The sequence below is a fragment of the Ictalurus punctatus genome, chromosome 6, assembly GCF_001660625.3.
Source record: "Ictalurus punctatus breed USDA103 chromosome 6, Coco_2.0, whole genome shotgun sequence".
Lineage (NCBI taxonomy): Eukaryota > Metazoa > Chordata > Actinopteri > Siluriformes > Ictaluridae > Ictalurus > Ictalurus punctatus.
The window spans coordinates 32,103,497-32,127,026 of record NC_030421.2 but is presented as its reverse complement, the minus strand read 5'-3'; the positions used below and the strand labels follow the sequence as shown (position 1 = coordinate 32,127,026).

Sequence of the window (23,530 nt, the reverse complement as noted above, 5' to 3'; positions counted from 1 at the left end):
TAAGTGAACAGTGTTTTCGTAAGCTGTGTTTTAACAGTATGTGGTAAGTGGAGCTCTCATACTACAGAAAACACCAGACAGTTACTTTTCCTTTACTACATAAAGTGACTTGGTCGTTAATTCATTCAGCTGTCATAAACACCTTAAAAGGGCTTATTATAGGGCAATTAAGGGTCTTTCACAGACTCGCACCCTCTCCAAGCTGCATGGCTGGTTTTGAATTTCCTCTCTGAAATGCTTGGTAGATTTGGACTGTGTGGCATGAGTCAGGGGGATGAAATTCAACACCAGCCCACAGAGATGCAGAGCTGGCCAGACGGTAGGAGCTCTGTCTTTCTGCTTCATCTCCCCTGCTGATTCTACACCACCAAAAAACAAATAAATGCTAGATCCATACAAATATGGTGCGTTTAATCCCTACCGAAATCTGTAGATATGTGTATGTGTACACAGGCATGAGATTTTGTGAGTAAGCATGTGTTTAGCTCTTTATTGGGACCATGTAATTTGGAATAATAATAATAATTGTGAGAATTACATCACGTGCAAAGTAGGACAGGAAACGATAGGTAAATTAGGTGTTTGTGTATGTTAATTGTTCTATTTTGATACGTGATGGACACATTCTTCTGTAGACACTGGGCCAAATTTGTCAAGGCTGATATGAGTAGACGTCGTAAAATTATGTATTTATTTTATTTATCCTTTGTTTAACCAGGAAGATCCCATTGAGATATCACAATCTCTTCTTCCAGGGAGCCTCGGTCAAGACGGCAGCACATATCGCTTCACAGGAGCATTTGTATAAGAAATTGGCTTTTCGTGAACATCCCATAATTTTCGTTCGTACCCTACTCATTAGATTTAAATTTACACATAAGACAGTCTGTACAGGATTTCATGGGGTTTTTTTTTCTGATTGTTGCGGCCAAAATGTCATTTAAACAGAGTTTTTTTTGTTGGTTTTTTTTTGTTTTTTTTTTTGGTCTGTGGAAATCTACTTGAATTGGCAAAATCCTAATCACACGAAATTGTTTTAAATGGCCTTCCGCAGTGATGTCTGCTGGTAAATCAGACCTTTTAGCTGTACTCATGTTCGACGCACGGGAATCGTGATGCGTCTTGGCCCAAATCCGCCGAAAATCGTGAGCTTCTCGGAATATTTTGCTTTCAAGTTTGCTCGATCTTTGCATTCGTTTCTGCGATCGCAAACTCCTGGAGGGACTGATGAGAGGACTAACTAATGTAAACCTCGACTTAATCAACTGCAGATCATATAATCCGCCTTGATTTAACGCGCTCTTATATACGGATTGTACTGCCAAGATTAAATCGCCAATTTATTTACAGTTACATCATTGTAATTGAGCAAGCACCCTTATCCAGAGTGACTTATAGAAGTGCTTCGGCGTCCCTATTAAAAACACAATACTCGCTCTAGTTCTGTAGCTCAGAGATTAAGAGTACCATTGAAGAATTCGCTATTGCTATTGGAAAATGCTATTGGAATTCGTAATAATAAAACAATTCAATAAACAGGCAAGCAACGTATCATTTATTTAGGACCAAAGAAATGCCTACTGTTTTGCAGGCAGTTTGTTGAACTATTGCTAGACTATATACCGTGATGCGTATCGTAGAAATGTCTTCACATATCGTGATATGATACTTTTGTCATATCGCCCAGCGCTAGGCACAGGTCACACTTACGATGGAAAGGATGTTTAAAAACTGTATGATAATTTCGAACGATGGAAGCCGGTTTGTAATCCGGTTCCCTTTTTGCCACTGTATGTTCTGAGACTGTACCATGGCTGTGCCGTACTTCAGACCCAGCACGTCGGCTGCGGCGCTTAATTTGGGCAATTTAAAAATAGCCGTTTCCCCGTGTCAGGTTCTTGGTGCTCGTGATCACCTGGGTACAGTGCAGATCTTCCATTTTCATGCTCATTTTCATTTTCACCTTACTCACTTCACACCTAATTCACCATTAGTTGTTATTCGTCTTTAGATTTTGACCTTTTCAGGTGCTCAGTAGATTTGATTGGCATCGAAGTGAGTCAAAATAACGTCCACGTCTACCTTTCTGCCTTTTCTTTCACCGTTCAGTACGCGTTCTCGTTTCCAGCCCTCTGTGCGCTTGACCTCATACTGTCGCTCGGGAACAAGCTTTCCTCTTTACCATGTCATCAACACACACATGCGAGTGTAAAGAAATTCAGCGTGTCCTAAACTTCTGTAAAATTTTAGTTCAGTTTGGGTTAGGCAGCTTTACTAAAAGATCGTTAAATGAGGCCCTCTGTTAGAAGTTTTCATGCTCGTATATATACACAGACTTTCAGTGCCCGAGAAGAGAGGAAACGGAAACGTAAGATGAGGTCGAAACTTTGAGCATTCCCTGCTACTAGCGTCGGTCAGCTCTGCTGGAAGGCCAAATCCTTTTCGTTTGATCGGACGGTTCATTCGCTGTAGTGTTTGTGTGGCAATCTTGCTACGAGACCTGATGTTCTGCTTGCTAGAGCCGAGTTATTACTAGGCAGACTGGAATAGTCTGCTGAACGTTTGGCACGTGTAAAACGCACCGTAATTGTACTACTTGCAGTTTCTCTTCAGGTTTCTTGCTCAGGTAGGGAGTCATACAGGAGGAAGTGGAGGTACCGATTAGGTGTGTTTGCACAGTGAGACTGAAACATAATCTAATCTACCTGACTACCTTCCCTTTAAAATAACCTTTGAACACGGGCGAGGTTATGATCACGAGATTACCGTCCCCGCGCAACAGTTTCTAAGGAAACCACTCTATTACACCCTTGCAGTGGTTCTTCAGTGACACGATGCCACCGAAACTCACCTTTTTCCGACCCCGAGGACATGTGACCACCTTGTTTCGTACATTCTCCTTCTTAGTTATCATGTCCTCTACATATTTCTACCTCCTCTATTGTCTTCATACCGCTACCAAGGATTTTATTATGGCCTATCAGGTGTGTTATAATCTAGTGAATGTTATGATCTCATCTCAGTGATTCAAAGGTCTTGAGCTGCAATGTGCTGAATCAGATTTGCTGGCTCAGACCTAGACATGCTTAAGTCCTACCGATTATATGAAAAGAGCTAAGTGTCAGCAACCAGCTAATGAGCATGTGCTTTCTATTCCTTGCCTCTTATGACTGCTCATAGGGAGCTGTTGGGAACAGTGTGTGTGTGTTCTCCATATGGTGGAGTGTGTTGCGTAATAACTCCCTGTATTTTCTGCATGTTGTGGCCTTCCATGTCGCCTCCAGCCCACTCTCACTGTGTGTGTGTGTGTGTGTGTGTGTGTGTGTATGGTTGTGGGTGTATACATGCTGCACCTTGCACGTCTGCTGTTGCTTTCCAAATGGAAGATACGTAGAAGTGAGTGACAGGATCCTTCACTTACTCTTAGACTCGCAGTCCAAGACCCAACTGAGATATGAGTGGACTAGTTAAGTCTGATTAGTATGAAGGTTGCGGACCAGTACAGACGTATCGGTGTGAGCGGAGGCCACACCGATAGTTAGTAGTGGGATTCGATGTTATTTTGATTTAAGATGACACAACCGTTTTTCGTCCAGCTCAGGATGGAAATGGCGATGTGACTTGTTGTATTTCTTCAATGTTTTATCCTAGTACGACCGATCTTGCACACGGCTGGCCTCTTCTTCAGTACCTTTTATTCTGCTAATTAGAACGAATCTGCAAATGTGTCCACACATTCACTTCATAAGCAGAGTTTGTCATCTTCAGATCTGCTAGCAATCTATAAATAATCTATAAATAATCCGCTCAGATTATTTATGTCGTGCGCAAGCTACAGTGCTGTGAAAAAGTGTTTGCCTCATCCTGATTTCTTCTGTTTTTCTCATACTAAATAGATTTAGATCTTCGAACGCAAAGCTACATGAAGCAACGGCAACCTGAGTAAACGTACTGTACCGTTTTTATTTTTTTAATCGAAGCAAAAAAATTTATCCTACACCTATCCCCCGTGTGAAAAACTAATCGCCCCCTTAAAATTTCAATCTGGTTGTGCCACCTGTAATAGCAATCACAGTAAAATTCCTAGTGATGAATTAACACCCAGAGTGTTTATACAGGCCAATTGGGCTAGACAAACACTGAAGGGTGTAAATTCAACACTCTGGGTGTTAAATCGTCCATCCGTCCCTCTTCTTACCGCTTAATCCTTTTCAGGGTCACGGGGGAACCTGGAGCCTATCCCAGGGAGCATCGGGCACGACGCGGGGTACACCCTGGACAGGGTGCCAATCCATCGCAGGGCAGGTGTTAAATCAATACTGAGGATTTAGCAGCAATAACTGCAACCAAGCACCAAACTGGAAATCAGTCTTTCACTTGCTTCTAGGACTAGGATTTACTCCTATGCTTTGGATCATTGTTTTGCTGCATAATCCAGTCGCGCTTGACTTTCAATTTTACGGACTGAAGACCGAACATTCTCCTTTAGGATTTTCTGGTAGAGAGCAGAATTCATGTTTTCCTCAATTACTGCATGTTGCCCAGTCCCTGAAGCAGTAAAGCATCCCCACACCATCACACTTCCTCCACCACTATGCTTGACCGTAGGTATGATGTTCGTTTTGTGGAATTCTGTGATTGGTTTACGCCAGATGTAACGGGACCCCTCTTCCAAACTGTTCCACTTTCAACTCATCAGTCCACAGAACATTCTCCCAAAAGGTTTGAGGATCATCAAGGTGTGTTTTTGCAAAATTCATACGAGCTTTAATGTTCTTCTGAGTTATCAGTGGTTTTCAACTCGCCACTTCCATGGAAGACATTTTTACCCGTGTCTTTCTGATAGTGGAGTCATGAACAGTGACCTTTATTGATGCAAGAGAGGCCTGTAGGTCCTTTTGATGTTGCTTTTTTGTAACTTCCTGGATGAGTCATTGCTGTTCTCTTGGAGGAACTTTGAAAGGTCGGCCACTTCTGGGAAGGTTCACTACTGTTTCAAGGTTTTTTCCATTTGGAGATAACGGCTCTCACTGTGGTCCTTCGGAGTCCCAGAGCCTTTGAAATAGCTTTGTAACCCTTCCCAGACTGCCGTATTTCAATCACCTTCTTCCTCATCATTTCTGGCTTTCCTTTCAACTTTGCCATAGTGTGTTACTGGGTAAGACCTTTTAACCAACTTCACGCTGTTGAAAAAGTTCTGTTTAAGTGTAGATTAGATTGAACAGGCTTTGCACTAATCAGGCCTGGTCATGTCTAGTCCAGCTGGACCCCATTATGAATGCAATTTCATATATTTGGGGAATTAGTAACTACGGGGGCAAATACATTTTCACACAGGCCCAGTTGGTATTGGAGTACTGTTTTTCTGAGAGTTTATTGAACGTACTGTGACGTTTCATTGAAAATATGCCGTTAAAAATCTGATTATGGAGATCTGTTCAGCAGTGCAGAGAGGAAGAAAGAAGAGTGACTCGAGATTCAACTGCAAATTATTTTAATATGTTACATTGGGGGGAAAAAAAAACTCATCGTGTGATGCTTTTTTGAACAACCATTAAACACACTCTTTGGCGCAGAGCAGCAATAATAGCTCAGAGAAAGTGAATATTTTCTGTGTGTGAGCACAGTTCATTAATAAATGAAGGTTATTAGCTAAAAAAAAAACTAAAGTACGGCTTTTGTCTGAGAAGTCGCATTATATACTTTTTTTTAAAGCTGTGCATACGTATATTCACAAGTGGCTTGTCTTTTTGCATTTTTGTACCAGAGATATTTATATCCGCTGTCATATGAATCGCCAACCTGGCATCCCGATATCAGAAAACAGCCGGAGGCACTGAGGCAGAAAGAGAGAGGTAAATAATATACATTTAGATCAATTCTGAGGATATCGATAGGCGGCCATTACAGCCATGTCTCAGAGGGCAGCATGTTCTCGTCACTTTGAATTAAAACATGTAAATGCATGTCGTTCAATGATTTTATGTTCATCTATAGTAAGCGGTGTGTTACGGTCGTGTCAAAAGTGTCCTTATGTAAGAACGTTATACACACCTGGCTGCCAGGTTAACAGAAACAGCTCCTGAAAAGCATTACGTGACTAGGTTTTCATATCAGATGTTATTACAGACCCACACACCAGTGTACACACTTTCTTTCTCCATTAGCATGTAAAGGACAACATATGCTGATGAAGCTGCCAGTGTGTATTGGACAGGTGCCATGGCAGTCTTGCACTCAGGGTGTTTTAGCAGGTCTGCCTTGTGTTTATTAAGACATCCTTCACAGCTTTCATTCTCTCCTTGCTTACTTCCTTAAAGGGGACCTGTTCTGCAAAATTCGCTTTTGCACGGCGTTTGAAAACACTCTATAATGGTAAAACAATCCACCCACTCCTTTTGTTTTTATCTATTCCCAATAAATTATAAACTGGGTCTCAAAATGAGTCGTTTTCATTTTCGCCCTAACGTGACGTCACGTTGGAACAAGCCCCGCCCAGGGACTTTGCCCTATTAGAATAGCTCCTCCCCTGAGTGAGCTGCACACAGTCCGTCATGTCCTCTGCACTGGAGCAGCTACAGTGGTGAGAAGAATGTCTCAGCTTTGTAAGTGTTTTAAGTGTTCTGTTGTTCGCCGTAAGAGCCACTGAAGACACAGTGGAGAAGGTTTATTTTTGAAGGAAGCGTGCCCCAAAATATAGCTATGGATCTTTTTACACCGGACTGCTTCGTGAACGCCGGTCAATGCCAAGCAGGATTTGCTATAAACTTGATTCTCAAGCATAGATCAGTACCAATGGTTCGTGATCCAGCTTCGTGTCCAGAAGACGCAAGTATCGCACTTAAATTTTGTGAACGTTTGCAGATCGCCTTTCCGAACGAGCTTGTTAGCAGATTGCCATTTCTCTGATCGTGTTCACGTGCTCGTGCTGTCTGTAAAGAATATATGTCTTGTGTGGAATTACGACAAAACTGCGGTTTGTAATCTCTGCACCACTAACGTTTTACACCGGACGCTGCAGCAGTGAAGCGGGAGTTTCGGCGTCGAGTCCAAGTTAAATTTTTTGCCGTGCTGCTCGCGCTAAATTAAAGGGCCGGTACACTGTTGAAAGATTTAAATGAAGATGAGTTGACAAAAAAGTATATATTGCACAGAAAAATATATTTGTAGAGCAGTATATTTCATATCCAGTTAATGTTAATATATAAAAAAGTGGGTATTATATATGACCAGTTTGATGTCCGTGATGAAGTAGAAATGTTTGTGGTGAGTGAATGTGAGACTATCAGGAGGTTTTTTAGAATTCACTCACTTAATTCTGTTAATATGAATTAATAAGATTCCATAAGTAAAAATAATCGTACTTTAATCTTCAGAATGTAGTTCATGTGTTAATGTTAATTAGAGTAATGTGTTTTCTGTTGATGAGACCAGTTACTGTGAAACAACGTGTTGAAATGGAGAGAATAAAGTTTTGCATTTCTTTCAGAATTGTGGAATTAATTATTATTAATTTATAAGAAGGCATAAAAGGCAGAACTATCGGTATCAGTTATCGGTATCGGCCGATATCACTCTGAATAATCGGTTATCGGTATCGGCTGAGAAATTTTGTATCGGTGCATATATATATTATATATATATATATATGTATATCATATATATATTATATATATATATGCACACATATATGCACAATTTATTAAAAAATTTATATATAAAATTTTTCATATATATGCACAATTTATAAAAAAAAAAGTATATGTAAAATTTTTCATATGTATGTGTATATATATATATATATATATATATATATATATATATATATATATATATGAAATTTTTTTTATTTTGTTATACATATTTTTCAGGTGAATTATATTCAAGGAAATCCACTGTTAAAAAATACAATAAAACTTTCTCTTTTTTTAAGTTCAATAAATGCATGATGCTTCCATAGTCGATGAGTAATCGTGTTTAATAATCGCGATCTCAATAATGACCAAAATAACCGTGATTATGATTTCTGCCATGATCGAGCAGCCCTACTTGAACAGAAGTACAGTGCTGCAGCACGTTTCAGTGAGCAAATAAATACCATTGTGTTTGCCAAAGCTGGGAAAGAAAACATCACCTCAGATGGTAATTATAGAATAGAGGCTCTCTCTGGATCTCTGGCTGTTGGGAATGGTTAAATGCTGACAACCCGAGGGCTGATGGAGTGGCGAGAACTCTTGCGTTACGTCTGTGTGAGTGACCTGACCCGAACCTGCTGTGCTGAGATCTTGGACTGTTGCCAGCTCTGTCTGCTTGTTCTAAGTGAGCCAGTGCCTCACAGCCACATGTATAAATCCATACACTACTACTACTCTGTGCTACCTTTTCGCCCTAATGTATACCTTCAGTAACAGTGAGACTTGGCCGGAGTTGAAAGCAGTTACTGGCTGCGGGAGACAGTGATTAGTGCTTTGCCCTGAGCCTCCACCTTTTTGCTAAGCCTCATTCTCGCCTCTACCACACTGAAGCCCAGACTTCTGTCATGACTGCTGTAATACAGACATTATTTGCACAGGAAATGGTATGGTCTTTGACCTCTCTTTTTCCTGCACAAGCATGTGTTTGTCCATTTGGTCAAATGTCACATTCCATGGGGATTTGGCAACTAATGCGCATATTGTTCCAGTGCGAGTCCTCTGCTTTCACTCCCTTTGCCTTTCCTGTTCATCTTTCCATCTGATCTTTTAGAACTGATTTGGCTACATAACCACATACTCTTTTTATCATTGCAGAATTTGAATCCTGGGTGATTTTATACCAGAATATACACCATATGTCCAAAAGTTTGTGGACAACTGACCATCGCGCCCATATGTGGGGGTTTTTCCACAAATTGTTGCCACAAACTTGGAAGCAAACAATTGTCTAGAATGTCTTTTGTATGCTGTAGCATTACAATTTCCCTTTAGTGGAATTAAGGGGCACAAACCGGTTCCAGCAAGACAATACCCCTGTGCACAAAGTCAGGTCTGTGAAGACATGGTTTGCCAAGGTTGGAGCGGAAGACCTCGAGAGTCCTGACCTCAACCACACTGAACACCTTTGGGATGAACTGGAACACCAAATGGTACCCCAGGCCTCCACGCCCGACATCTGTGCCCGATCTCACTAACGCTTTTGCGGCTGAACGGGCAAATCCTCACAGCCACGTTCCAAAATCTAGTGGAAAGCCTTTCCAGAAGATCGGAGTTTATTATAACAGCAAAGCGGGACTAAATCTGGAATGGGATGTTCATAAAGCGCTTAGGTGTGAAGGTTAGGAGTCCGCATACGTTGGGCTATATAGTGTAGCTTAACCAATTTCACTTTGCTGCTGATTGAAATGATCGTTAAAGTCTACAGTAGATTCTTGTGGCCACATTGACTCTGTAAGGACTCTGAGCTGGGGGTCTGAGTAACATACTTGCATCCTTCCGCATATTGGTCAGTGCAGTCTTGTGAGCAGTCACATATTGGGGCAATGGTTAAATGCTCTTCATTACTGATCAGAAGGTCAGGAGGTCACGCCCCAGCACTGCCAAGCTACCACTGCTGGGCCCTTGAGCAAGGCGCTTACCCCTCAACTGCTCAGTTGTATAAATGAGATAAACGTAACTCGCTCTGGATAAGGGCGCCTGCCAAAATGCCGTAAATGTAAATATCGAGTTTTCTTGCATTGCGGGTTTATTAGGCAGTGGGGACGAGGGACGGGCAGCTGCTTAACATAGCCGACACTCTGAGACTCTGAGGTGAGGTTGAAAGAAAAAACAACACATAGCAGTCTCTGAGTTTGGGAAAAGTACAAACCAGTCTCTATGTTTGGGGGAAAAAGTTCATAATGCTGCCTCATTTCACGTGTTTGTCATTTTTCAAGTCAAATCAGTTCCATTTAAGAAAGAAGGAAAGGAGAATAGAGCAAACCAAGCGTGGAAAGAAGGTTTCCAAGGGGAAACGAAAGCGACTCAAAGGTGTCACTTTCCAATTCTCATAAATCCCGCATATCCTCCCTTCCAGCTTCGACTGTGCTGCCGTTGCTTAATGATGACATCATGTGCAGGAAGATAGAGATGGAAAACAAGATGGTGAACGCTGAATACATGCTGATCGGGGTGTGTGTGTGTGTGTGTGTTGGCAGGTGGGGTGGGAGGGAAGGGAGAATAAGAGAATGAGTGAGACCCTGTGGGATATAAAACTAGATAATATCTTGATGAAGTATATAGATGTGACGAGATGAGCTGAGAGGAGTGTTTCTGCCGCCTCAGCAGAAAAGCAGCGCATTAACTCACATGTACAATCTGTGTGTTTGGACACGCTGCCAGACTGAACCCTGTAGGAGGCAAGAACACGATCTGCTTTGGATGCCTGGCTTCTGCAGCCTAATCCCCAGTTCAAAGCAGGGCGGTAACTAATTATGGTTACGTGGTTTAATAATATATGATCTGCCTTCTAAACGAAATATTATCTCGCATATATTCAGAATGTAAGCAAGCACTGATCGACACTCCTTGCACTTAATAAATCAAGCAAATGAATGTGCAGCTATTTCCTTTCTGCTTTAAGAGACAGATAAAACAGCTAATAAATAAGTAAATGACCTATGGGATAACTGGTTAATTAATTGGGTACAGTGGTGCCTCGGTGGTTCTGCGCTACTGAGGTAACGTATTCAAATCCAGGCATCTAGCAAGCTCCTACTTCTGGGCCCTTTGAGTAAGAATGTTAACCTTCATCCCCTAAGCGCGATTGTACGTATCTGGGAGGTAGACAGACACACAACGCCGCTCTCACACACTGAAATGGCAGTATTTGACCGATTTCAATATCGCTATTAAATTACACGAAGTGATCAAAAGTATGTGGACACCTGACCAATTTCACCCACATGGGCCTGTTAAACATCCCTTTCCAGATTTAGCCCCTCTTTGCTGTTATAATAACCTCGATTCTACCGGGAAGATTTTTACACGGCACCCCTGCTCTCATCAGACGGCAACCCCTGTTGGGAAACACTGATCTAGACAATTCATGTGCTCACTTTGTGGTAACAGTTTGGGGATGACTCACATATGGGTGTTAAGGTGAAGTGTCCATATACATTTGGCCATAGTGTAATAAATTGGCAAATTCTTCATTACATTCAGTTTGAATCTAAAACTGAAATTCCAGGGGTCCTGTTGTGCCCTGAGCGTTGTTCCTATTGGTGCTATAGGTGTGTGTGTGTGTGTGTGTGTTGGCTGAGAATGCTCAAAGGGAATTATTCAGCACGCTGAGCAGAATGAGCTCGATGGAACAAACACAAGGTGAAGGGCACACTCAGTGTGAGACTGCCAATGTAGTGTGGGGTTTTTTGTCACTGTTCAACTTGCCTCTCGCAGACAGGGTATAATACATCCTGCATCCTGTCACTCTGACCACAGATATAGACTCAGTGGTTTATTTTGACATGCAGCGGTTTCTATGTACGTAAATAAATAGCTTTTGTCATGTTTCCCTGCAGATCCGCAGTGGCCCGGTCAGTTTATTAAAGAAATGATGCACCTGTCTGTTTACTGCATTGGGTTACGCCTGGCACGCTCCAACGGGAATTTACTGTCTAAATCATAAACAAGAGACACATGCAGGCATCCATATGGACCAAGCGGAAAATTTCCTCTCCTCAAAACTAGAGTCAAGACGGACTTGAGCAGATCTACATTTCTCCCCATGTTGTCTGCCGTGAGAAAGGGATATTATAGAGGAGAGAAAAGAACTAGGAACATACATCTCTCGCTTCAGGGGATTACCGTGGATGTCACGTGCCAGAATTTATTTGAGCCGCGGACTGTGTAGAGCGGCGTGCATCGTTTCGGCGTATAATGCATGCACGTTATCTTAAGGGAAATGTTGCTTTGTGATTGAATACAATTTGTGAAAACCTGGTTGAAATGCTTTCATACCTTATTTGGTGCACAAATAAAATAGAGATGTATCTTTTCAGACAAAATGACTCCCCCGGCCTCTCTCTTTCCAGTTGTTATTTTGTGTAAAATGCATAATCGATGTTGGTGTGGTAGTATTGGATGGAGAATGACATTTATTAAAGCAGGGCTGGGAGGCACTAATGTTGCGTGTGCTTCTCGTATCCCACGAGCGATCATGATCTGAGACTGTTCTGTGCTGAAGATAGATGTCTTTAATCTTTCTAACTAGCTATGTGCAGAATTTTCCATTTTATTCTGATTGTCGATTCTAAATGAACTGTTTATCCGAGTTATGCAACCTCGACTTGGCAATCTATTTACGTTTACATGGACTTTAGATGGTATTCAGATCCATAAAATTATTCTCAGGTGTTGAAGATCGGGTGCCAGTGATTAGAACCTGCTGAGGGAGTGCAGGTGGAACCGGTCTTATTTATACCCCTCTCATATCTAGTGTCTGGTGTTCCCTTTGTTATTGAGGTGTGTGGAGTCATCATGCCAAGATTTAAAGAGTTCTGTAAGGCCTTCAGAAAAAAGGTTGTGTATGCCTATGAGTCTTGCAGGGGATTTAAAAAAGATCTCAGAATTATTTGAAATGCATCATTCCACTGTAAGGAAAATCATCTACAAGTGGCACGGATTTCAAACGACTGACGATTTGTCCCGGACTGCCTGTCCCAGCAATTTCAGCCCAATTCATCACAGGATCTGTTAGTACATCTCGCAGCTGCTGGTGTCAAAATGCACGCTTCTACAATCGGAAAGAGATGGCAAAATTTGACCTGCATGGGAGGCGTGCCAGGAAAAAGCCTTTGCAAGACTACAGTTTGCCAATGAGCATATAGGCAAAGACCAGGCCTTTTGGAATCATGTGCTCTGGACAGACGAATCAAATATAGACATGTTTGACCACAATAACAGCAGACATGTTTAGCACAGATTAAAGACAGCTTTTCAGAAGAAGCACCTCATACCAACTGTGAAGTATGGTGGTGGTGGAAATGTTATGGTTTGGGGTTGCTTGGCTGCCTCAGGGACTGGACAGCTCTGCATCATATCGAAGAGTGCTTGTTGAAGATAATGTAAGGCCATCTGTCCAAAAGTTCACGTTGAATCTTTCATCATTATAATGATTAAGTTATGGAACGGCCTAGTCCAAGCCCGGATTTGAATCCTATTGAAATGTTGTGGGGGATTTAAAACGGGCAGTACATGCAAGAAAACCCTCAAACGTCTCGCACCTGGAAGAATATTGCATGGAAGCGTGGTCAAAAATTCCAGCAAGCCGACGTCGGAGACTGGTGGACAGTCATGCAAAACACTTACAAAAAGTTATTTCTGCTAAAGACGGTAGTACTAGCTTGTGAGGCCAAGGGTGTACTTACTTTTTCCGCCGAATAATATCACACCTATTGATATTTCTGTTGAACAAATGATTTGAAAAAGCTAGCCTCATTGCCCTTCTGCTTTTGCTCAAGTATATCAACTTCATTAACAGGCGCTGTTTCAAAGAGGATCAAATGTTTGCTTGTCCAAATGTGTCAAAAAAAGCCAACAATCTCCATGGGGTGTACTTATTTTTTTCTCCCATGTGACTGTATAAAAGAATTCAGGAAGTAACGGCGGTGTAGTTTAAGAATGATGGCGGATGTTTAAAAATTAAGCATTGCACATAGTTTCCTGAGGAGCAAGATGTTTCAGTCAGACGTCCTTCATCAGCTTCTGAGGTGTAATTAGAAGTGCTTCAGAGGCTGTAGGAAGGGAAACCTTTTCTCCTCTGCTGTGGGTTCACTGCGTATGTATGTATGTATGTATGTATGTGTGTGTGTGTGTGTGTGTGTGTGTGTGTGTGTGTGTGTGTGTGTGTGTGTGGAGTCTATTGGACTGAACGTAGCCAGTGAGGATGCTTCTCTTCCTGTCTGTTCACCAGGCATTTTCACTTCTGTTTGAATTGTAGCACCATGCTGTTTGGATAACATCTCCCCTGTATGAACACGTAGGAATGAAACAGAACCTGTTGCGTCACGTCCTATTCAGTTACCCTTTCATGTGAAAACCTGTTTACTCTCTGCCGGAACGTGTTTATTCACAGACGCACACTCATTTATCTACGTTGTGAATGATGTGTGTCGACCCGGCCTCATGAACTGAATGCACGTCCTGCACGTGTTCTGTGGAGGGAGTCCGAAGAACTCGAGTCACGTCGGGCAACCATTTGAGCCTTCAGGTGTTTCTATTCCTTTCTGATTGCGAGCCAGTTAGTTCTGATGTCTGCTTGCCTCATATCATCCTGGGACTGAGGTCTATTCTGGGTCTGCCTGGGTTCCTGGGTGCTGAAGTTCTGCTGTGCTAGAACGGTACATTCAGCCTCTCTACTGTACGGGTTGGGTTTGTTAATGCTTTGTGAGGACATGCTTGAGATTTCACCGGATCACATGCACGAGAGAGAATTTATTTCTCAGAGCTTAAAATGAAAAAAAGAAGCAACCGCTTGATGAAGGAGGTAGGTGCGGGACAAAGCAGGGGTCTCAGCAAGGAGGTGTAGAGTAAAGGGGGCCACAGAGGAAGTACAGGTTCTAGGAAGATGAGTTAGAAAGCAAGGACAAGGGAGTGAAGATTTAATTAGAAGGTCAGTGGAGGTCAAAAGCTAGCTAGGTGAGCATGAGTAAGCTTCACGGGAGTTCTTTTAGCATGCTCAGTGGTGTGATCCATCCATGTTCTGTACCGCTCATCCTAAACAGGGTCACGGGGACCTGGATCGTTAGGTATGGATGATGTTAATTATAATTCATTCTTTTTTTTATGCCATCATTTATTTCATAATGGAGCTTTGAGTCATTCACATCTGTCGGAATGATCAGTCAAATTCAGTGGGTGGAATCTCAGTCATGACCCCCCCCCTACTCCCCCCAGACCACTCTTCTTCCGTTTGTTGTGCTCTTTGTTCACATGAAATCGTATTTTGCGGCAGTGAGCATCACGGTCTCAGTTTTTCCATCAGGGTGGATTTTGGGTGGATGCCAGAGAGTAGGGGGAGCGGTGATGATGCGAATTTGTTACGTAACCACTTAAGGTGTGATGGACCGTCGACGTATCTTGCCATATTAATTAATTAACTTTAGAAAAGTTCCACTGCCAGTACTGTGGAAATGAAGTTTTCAAATGTTTTCATTATATTTCTTTATTTTAATCATTAGGGAGAAAATTCTAGTCGATTACTGCACATTAATGAAGCATTTTCACCCTCTCTCAGTGATTAACTGAATATCCTTCTTTAACCCTAATGGGTATTTGTATGTTAATGTTAGACAGAAGACATATCCCTAGTCTTGAGTAATAAATAGTCCGCTACTCGAGGTCAGTAATAAGCATCAGATTAAGGCATTAAAGCCTGATCTAAGCCTGATCAGAACATTCTGATGCCTTCAGAGCAACTTCATATAGGGCGAAGCGTGCTGGCCATAAAACATCACCCTCCAGAACCGGAGCATCCGAACCGCCTGCTCCACTTTGCTGGTTATATGAATTGCAACAGTTTAATAGTGACGTGGAAGGCTAAACATCTCCTGCTTCCTTCACCGCTTCCTCGCGGTTCGAGGCGTGCATCTGTCCACAGTGCAGGATGTGAATGAACCTGAATTGTAGGTTAAAAATAAATCATCTTCTTTTACAAATACGCTACTCTTGTAAATCTCTGAAGAAGGGATTCTTGAGTTCATTTCCTTTGAATTTTTATGAAGTATGATAGACTTATGAAGTTATCTTGGCTGAGTACAGTGACACACGTCCCCATTCAAATATGCTATTAAGAAAAAAAAAAACCAGTACTCGACTATAAATACAGAGATGAAACACTAAAAATCAGCTGCAGCATGCATTAGAGAACGAAGACGTGTGGCGGTCTTTGTCCACGTTGTACAGGCGGAACTATATGTAGGGAGTATGATACGAACGGACGCAGTTGCATGCTGACAATGGAAAGATCTCGGAGCCTATCCCGGGGGAACTCTCAGGACCGAGTGCCGACCCATCACCGGGCACAACCTCACACGTTCACACACAACAGACAGGTTGGAAATGCCTGACGGTCTCCAGCGCATGTCTTTGGACCGAGGGAGGAATCCAGAGTGCCCGGAGGAAACCCCCGAAGCACGGGGAGAACACGCACACTCAGTGCACGCAGGGCGGAGGCACAAATCAAACCCCCCAGTTTATTAATAATGGTATGAGAATGCTCTCACTTGCACAGGACTAATCACAAAATTGCCAGAAATATTTAATTTAGTATACCCTGAATAAGCTTTTGTGTGCTTCTATAGGTGTTTTGTGTTGTTGTTTTTTTTTTGTACCATGCATTTAAAGCCTCAGTTCCATTAAAATCACACCAGATATTATCTTAATTAGGAATACATATATGTATCCAACAGTATTGTATTATTATTATTGTTGTGTGTTTTATACAAGTTATTCATAGTACTTTGACTTGCTCTGTGTCTTTGTGGTTTGCTAGTGAGGTGTGTGTGTGTTTACGATGTCAGCTTGAATGTCCTGACCCTAACTGCCGCTTGCCCCATACACTGCCATAGCAACACTGCGAACAATAGGCTGAGTGCTAGAAGGTGGATGAAGAAATGTTAAGGGTGAATATGCTAAGTAACATGAGAGAGTGGAGGTGGTGGACGTAATCAGACAACAATCCTGCCTTGTCCTGTCATGTGACTGACTGCGTTCGTCAGAACTAATGATGGATGGTTGACTCATTTCTTTTTCATCTACTGGACACGAATGTGCATGTGTGTGTGTGTGTGTGTGTGTGTGTGTGTGTGTGTGTGTGTGTGTGTGTGTATACATATATATGTATGCATGTCTGATGTTTTCTAACTTTTAGAAATAAAATAGTAGCCCTGAAACTCATGTTCCTTTTGGGTAGATACTGGTAGATGGCCTATTTTATTGTCAATTAGATATGGCGCAGATCTAATACCAGCAGAAAATGGCAGATCAGATATCGGAGAAAACAGATCAGATTGGAATTGGATTGTATTTTTCGAACTGGAAATTGGTACATGTAAATAAATTTTTTTTTATGATGCCTTATGAAAATGGTCAACTGATTATATTCTTAACTGATACATTGTGAACATTGTCTTGTTTTCCACTACATAACAAAGAATAAAAGGCAGCTGAGCTCTACCCTAACCGACTGAGAAGGTTTTCCTCCAGAAACCGAAAGAATGTCAGTAAGTTTGGGCAGTGTGTTGGAAGCTTAAAATTTTAGAGGCGGAGATCCCGAGCTGATCTAGATTGTCTGTCACGGCTTTAAGCCCCGTGTCGACAATAGAGATTTTGTTTGGCACAACAATAATGCGTTCATTAGCCGAGTGGCTAGGATGGGAAAAAAAATCATGAAAGAATATCGCAGAGAGTATCGATGTTTGTTTAAAACGAATGAGATGTAGTGAAAAGTAAGTAAAAGGCATTAGGGGTGGTTAATCTTGAATGAACGTCATGTGTGTGGACTGCAGAGGTGAATGCAGTGCTGTAATACACAATGTAGCTCAACTGGTTGGCTAGTTTCGCCATTTTTTTTTTATTTATTTTTTTTTATTGTCTTGTGGTCTGCCTAAGATCAGATAGTTACGGGAATGGTTCTTTTGTACTAAATTATGAATCAACGACCTGCAGATCGTTTTACTGAATTCAGCATTCACACAGCCTCACAATGAACTGGGAAAGCTTTTGTGAATTAAGGACGCACCAGTATTACACATTTTTACTCTGAGTTTGACTGAAAAGTTTTTTCTCTTTCCTTTTTTTTTTTTTTTCCTTTTTTTTAAAAATAAATACAACACCATATCATTAAACAAATGTCGTCTATCCATCCATCCATCCATCCATCTTCTATACCGCTTATCCTACAGGGTCACGGGGAAACCTGGAGACTATCCCAGGGAGCATGGGGCACGAGGCGGGGTACACCCTGGACAGGGTGCCAGTCCATCGCAGGGCACAATCACACACACACTCACACACCCATTCATGCACTACGGACACTTTAGACACGCCAATCAGCCTACCATGCGTGTCTTTGGACTGGGGGAGGAAACCGGAGTACCCGGAGGAAACCCCCGCAGCACGGGGAGAACATGCACACTCTGCGCACACACACAGGGCTGCAACAGGAATCGAACCCCGACCCTGGAGGTGTGAGATGAACGTGCTAACCACTAAACCTCTGCTCGCTTGTACTGCATTCAAACAGCATGCACAACTTGTTAGTCATTGCGTTTAAGCAATAATAAGTCAGACCATGTGGTCATACGAAAATAATCTACACCGGAGTGATATCTCACAATCTTTTTTTACACACACACTATTTTCCCATCACATGACCGTACTTCTCTTAACCCCGTGAGAAACCTTTTTTATTCAGTCAACACTCTGGAAGAACTTTTTTAAACAAAGTCAAACCTAAGTGCGTGTTCACACATTCATATTAACCTGTCCTTCATCTCAGTCAGAACTACTGTCCGAGCCATGCTGTCAGACCAAAATAATGGACACCTTCTGGCCAATCAGATTCGAGAATTCAACTGCACTGTGGTATGAACATTTTTATTGAACCTGAACGCGTTAATAATGTGCACGCGTATGACTGACGATGAAACTTTCATATTATCATCCAGAATAATTCCATGATATTTATAGCATCTATACTGGATCTCAGATGCCATGATGGAAGGTTGTCAAACTTTTTGCAGACCCTGTTGTGATTGTGATTTATACCACTGTAACAGTAAAAAAAAAAAAAAAAAAAAGGGACCCATGGTGGTCCCTAGAACCCAGTTTGGGAACCACTGGTGTAAGGAATAAGTGTAAAATTCCCAGTAGTTGGTCTGTCCTATTACAATCATCCATTAACTTATTAATTAATGCTCCCATCAACTTATTAATAAACTGATGTGACATATAATGTTACATTGCGTTTGTTTTCCAGGTGTGATTTAGCAATTAGCATCCTGATATCATTACCACTAGTCCAGTGTAAAGTATTGTCCAGGCCGATCCTAAAGGATGTTTGTTAGTAATCGAATGTCCGTGTGTGTCGGTTGTCACACCTCTTTAATACGGTAAGTTGCACTAGTTGTGTCACGCCAACCCTCGCTTCTTTGTATGACTAAATCCGCCTCTTTATTCAACACTGTCGTAATTTATGAGGTAATCCGAGACATTCTGTGGGTGTGTTAGGCTCATTAGCTGTTAGAACAGCAATAGCAACAGGAAGTGCGAGATGCTGGTTGAGACTGGTCATGAGGACCGTGTGCAGTGTCTCCACTTTGTGAGAGTACAGACCTTAGTCCACTAACCTACTCACACTGAGCCAAATGGCGCTTTTCTTCTCTTCTCTATTAGCCTACTTCAGGAATGTTGTCGAATGAACAGTTGTCTTTAGTGTGGTGATGAATGGAGAAGAATGTGCTGGTTTTTCTAAGCACGGTGGAATTGAAGAGTTGAATGGAATAACGAAAATAAAAGGAGAGGTCAGGGTCCTTTCCCAGTTTGGGTTCTTTTTCAGTTTGACCCAGATGGCAAACCCAAGGGATCTGCCAGTTTGTTCCTTTTCATTTCGTCTCTCGTGTCCTCGCTTTTTAATGGGCTTTGTGCATGAAGCTCGATAACTTGAGTGGGTGGAAAATGGCGATGCAGCCAAATGGGGACCCATTTTAATCCTCTTGAAGGGTTCATGCCAGGCATTTTAGAGCAGTTTCTTATCCTTGACCTTTTTATTGGCTTTGATAGCACTTTCATTGGTTCCGAAAAGGAGCGATGTTCACATGAAGACACAAAGCTTGGTTTTCGTGACGTTCATAATGTTAATCCACTGTATTATTACCATATCCGTTAGACGTGATTGACGTCTGAGTTTAAAGCATCAGAAACTTCAACAAGCGCAGTCGGCACTAAGGATGTTGCACAGAGAGCTTGGTTAAATGTGCGTGTCGGGATTGCTGAACTCCAGCCTAGCGGAAGTATTATCTGTATTAAATGCTTTAATCCCTAGAGTGCAAGACGAAATATGGGACTGTTAAGTGCTGTCAGGTCATGGGAAACTGTCTGGGCCTGAGAGGCCGAATCTCATCAAGTTCAAATTATGGCTTTTTCCATTTCCTTGACAAACGACAGTTAATGCAGATCTTTGGTCCGTGGCTTTGAAACGGCACTCCCGCATCTTACGTGTGAGTTTTCCAGTGAAAGCAGCTGCAAATTTGGATCTATTTCAAGTTCTCGTGTTTACTTTTTAGCATCACAATCAGCATTGTTGTTAAAATCTAAAATATGTTTACAATCCAGCTCTACCTTCTAACCCGTCTTGCATGTTTCTCGATGCTTTTAAGCTGACGTGAAGCCGAGGGAGATGGATCAGTACCAAGTGGTTTCGAATGAATTTTCAGCTGCCAGGATTGATGTCCTTCTCTATGGCCTAGGCATCACATTTCTTAATGATCCTCATTATTAAGCAGGCGTACATATTTGAATGGGCACACAATTAGTGGCATGAGGGCCATCTATCATTCAGCCATTTCCATGGAGGCTTAAGTGGTGCTGTGAAGGAAAGGAGTGAGAAGGCCACAGAAATGATCCTTCTTTCCCACACATAGGGATGACACCGGAATCTAACAAGGCTAAAGGCTAGGGATAACAACTAGTCCTGCACATGCACATCAGACATGCTACATTTATCCTTAATACACATGTCGTAGATAAATTCTCTCCCAATCACAACCCTACTCTTCTATCGTTTTTACCTTCTTTTGTCATCTTTCCATAATTTTCTTTTTTGCACAGTCAGTGTTTACAGGTATAGGGTCTATGGGTGAGATAACCCAAGCACAACCTACTTGCTTCCAACGTTGTTTACTGTTAGGTAGGGTCTAATATCTCTTGCATATTCCCATCCCAGTTGGAGCAGTGATTTCTTTAGCCTGGACTGAGTCAAGCAGGAAATACTTCGGGGAGATTTCGCTCTGTGTTATTTTGCGTTTTTGTCGAGATCATTTTTTCAGTCCACCGCCGGTTTGCGCTCAGGGTCATAGCATCCAGGGAAGCTGAAGTTCTCCCACGCAGTAGATTTGAAACATGTCGAGAGTTGTATTCTCGGTTGTTGTACTCTGTCCCTGTGCCAAATCCAGTACAGTCGCCCCAATCCACTCGCCACATACTGTAGCAGCTAGCTAAGAAGGAACAAGAGGCTTCTCTCTATTGCGTCTGCCTTTCTACTGTAGTAAAGGCAAAGTAGCTTTTTCCTTCTTTTCTTTTTTCCCCAGAAGGACGGAGTAGGAGCAGGAGTGGAATTGTACATTTTCGAGTTTTGAACTCGCAAGTACAGCACCCTCCACTAATATTGGCGCCCTTCGTAAATATGAGCACAGAAGGCTGGGAGAAATTGTCTATTGTTTAACTTTTTGATATTTTGTTAAAAAAATTCACAGAAAATCTCTGTTCTCAAAATCTTTGTTAAATATAGGTGTGCAACAATTATTGGCACCCTTTTAGTCAATACTTTGTGCTACCTCCCGCTCTGAGTCTTCTCCTATAACGCCTGATGAGGTTGGAGAATACATGGCAAGGGATCTGAGACCGTTCCTCCGTACAGAACCTCTCCACATCCTTCATTTATTTGAATCCCAATGACGCCACAGAAACAGGCATGGCCTACTTTCTCTCCACTGTCAATCATAGCAACATTAGCCAAACATGGGCATCTGTGACCTCATGTGTGCCGAAGAGGGAAATTTCCTTTTAATGCGTTACGCTACCCTGTGACTCAGCATGAGCAGTTTGAAAAGATAAGTTTGGTCACATGTCATGTGTCAGCCTTCACCCTCCCTTGTATTTGGTAGCTGTTGTATGATAGAGAAGAGCTGGCTCATGGGTAGGAATTGGTGCGTGCCCAAATTAGGAAGAAATGGGAAAGAATCATCAGTTTTAATTCTTTTCTTTCTTTCTTTCTTTTTTTTTTTTTTTTAAACATCTAATAATCTAACTTGTTACAGAGTCAAGTCAGATAGGTGTTCTCTGATATCCAATCCAGGATTTTATGCTGATATAGATACTACATATCAGGTTAGTGCCATCTCTAGATACAGTGAAGTATAAATGTTTTGTTCAGCTCCATTTATCGCAGATGTAGTTACCAGGCATTAATGTCATTCTGACTCCGCCCCCCGCCCCCCTTCTTCAGTGTAGTCTTGTCCATAGCTCTGTCACTCATTCAGGTCTGCTTTAAAGCTCAAGTCAAGCACACAGTTAGTCACTGTCAAGTAATGTAATTATAATAAGAAAAAGAGATAATCTACCAGCGCTTTCCTAATTGAAATGTGGGTTGGCGATGCCCATTTTAATGAAAATGGGTACTAGGGGTAGTATTTGTAATTATGAACTACAGTCCCACTTGGAATGGCTCATAAGGGTTTCGGAATCTTTCCTTTTCTCATTTTTCGTGTGGGTGAGTGTGTGCATGAGGAAGAAGCATGCATGGCTGTGCAGGGGTGTAGGTGTGGGTGGTGGGCGTGTGTATGGCACGTAGATAGATTTCATTCTGAATTGCCATCATGTTTAATAAATAAAAAGCGAGAGAATTGGAGGTGCACGGGCCTAAATTTGCTCTCTGCCCTTCTGCATCTGAATTTCCTAATGTGTCATCTGGTAAGAGGCCACACGTTATGACTTGCGTTACTCTTTTGTAAAAGCCGGCACTGCGTGTATCCCGGCATTTATAAATAGATGCGTAGCCAAGCTTTCAGTATGATAGCCCTCGTCTTTGAACACACACACACTTAAACATGCTCACTGCCTCTCTAATGGCTGTTTTGACTGAGTAGCCATGCCTGAGGGTCTCTCGCAACAGGAGTGCAGGGTTTTAAGTGTGCTTGCCTGCAATACCATGAATACTTAATCACTCAATTACTATGCAGTGCATATTCTGCCATGCAACAGTGCCATCTTATAACCCATGCAATACATTGGAGAAATGTCAGATTCATTAACCATTTTATTCATTTATAAACGCCTGCTGCAGCTTTATGGGGTTGCCTTCAGTAATGTTTTTAAACCCTCTGCTCATAATTTGACAGGCTCTGTAATTTTTTTTTAAATAATATCTCTGTGTTAAGACATATGTACAGTATATTTAACGTCATGAACAGAATGGATTGTTACAAAGTTTTTGTAAATGTACATTATCTTTTTCTTCTCTCTCTCTCTCTCTCTCTCTCGATCTCTCTCTCTCTCTCCCCCCGAGAAATTTACTTGCATTTATCTTTTGGCTTTATTATGCACAAGTAACAGAAATTTCTGCTGCTGTTGTTTTGTTTTGTTTTTGTCATTTCTGCCTTTGTCTATAGATAATCGTTATTATAATATTTGTGTACTCATTTGAGAGGGAGGAGAGGAGCTCATGTCATCCAAGGCTATATATAGGCTTTATTTCATACAGGAAATACAGTTGCAATCAAAGTTATTCAACCCCCCCA

At 41.9% G+C, this 23,530-nt stretch overlaps 1 protein-coding gene across 2 annotated transcripts in view; it reads left to right on the top strand.

Moving 5' to 3' along the window:
* nck2a (NCK adaptor protein 2a) overlaps positions 1-23,530 on the top strand; it is a 49,797-nt gene that overhangs the window by 14,867 nt on the left and 11,400 nt on the right. Inside the window, exon 1 of one of the 2 annotated variants that reach the window (XM_053680602.1) lies at positions 14,119-14,353. The exons of the other annotated variant lie outside the window; for it this stretch is intronic. The gene's annotated coding sequence lies outside the window, so the exon portion shown is untranslated. Of the gene's footprint in view, positions 1-14,118; positions 14,354-23,530 lie in introns of those variants that run through there. 2 annotated transcript variants of the gene reach the window in all.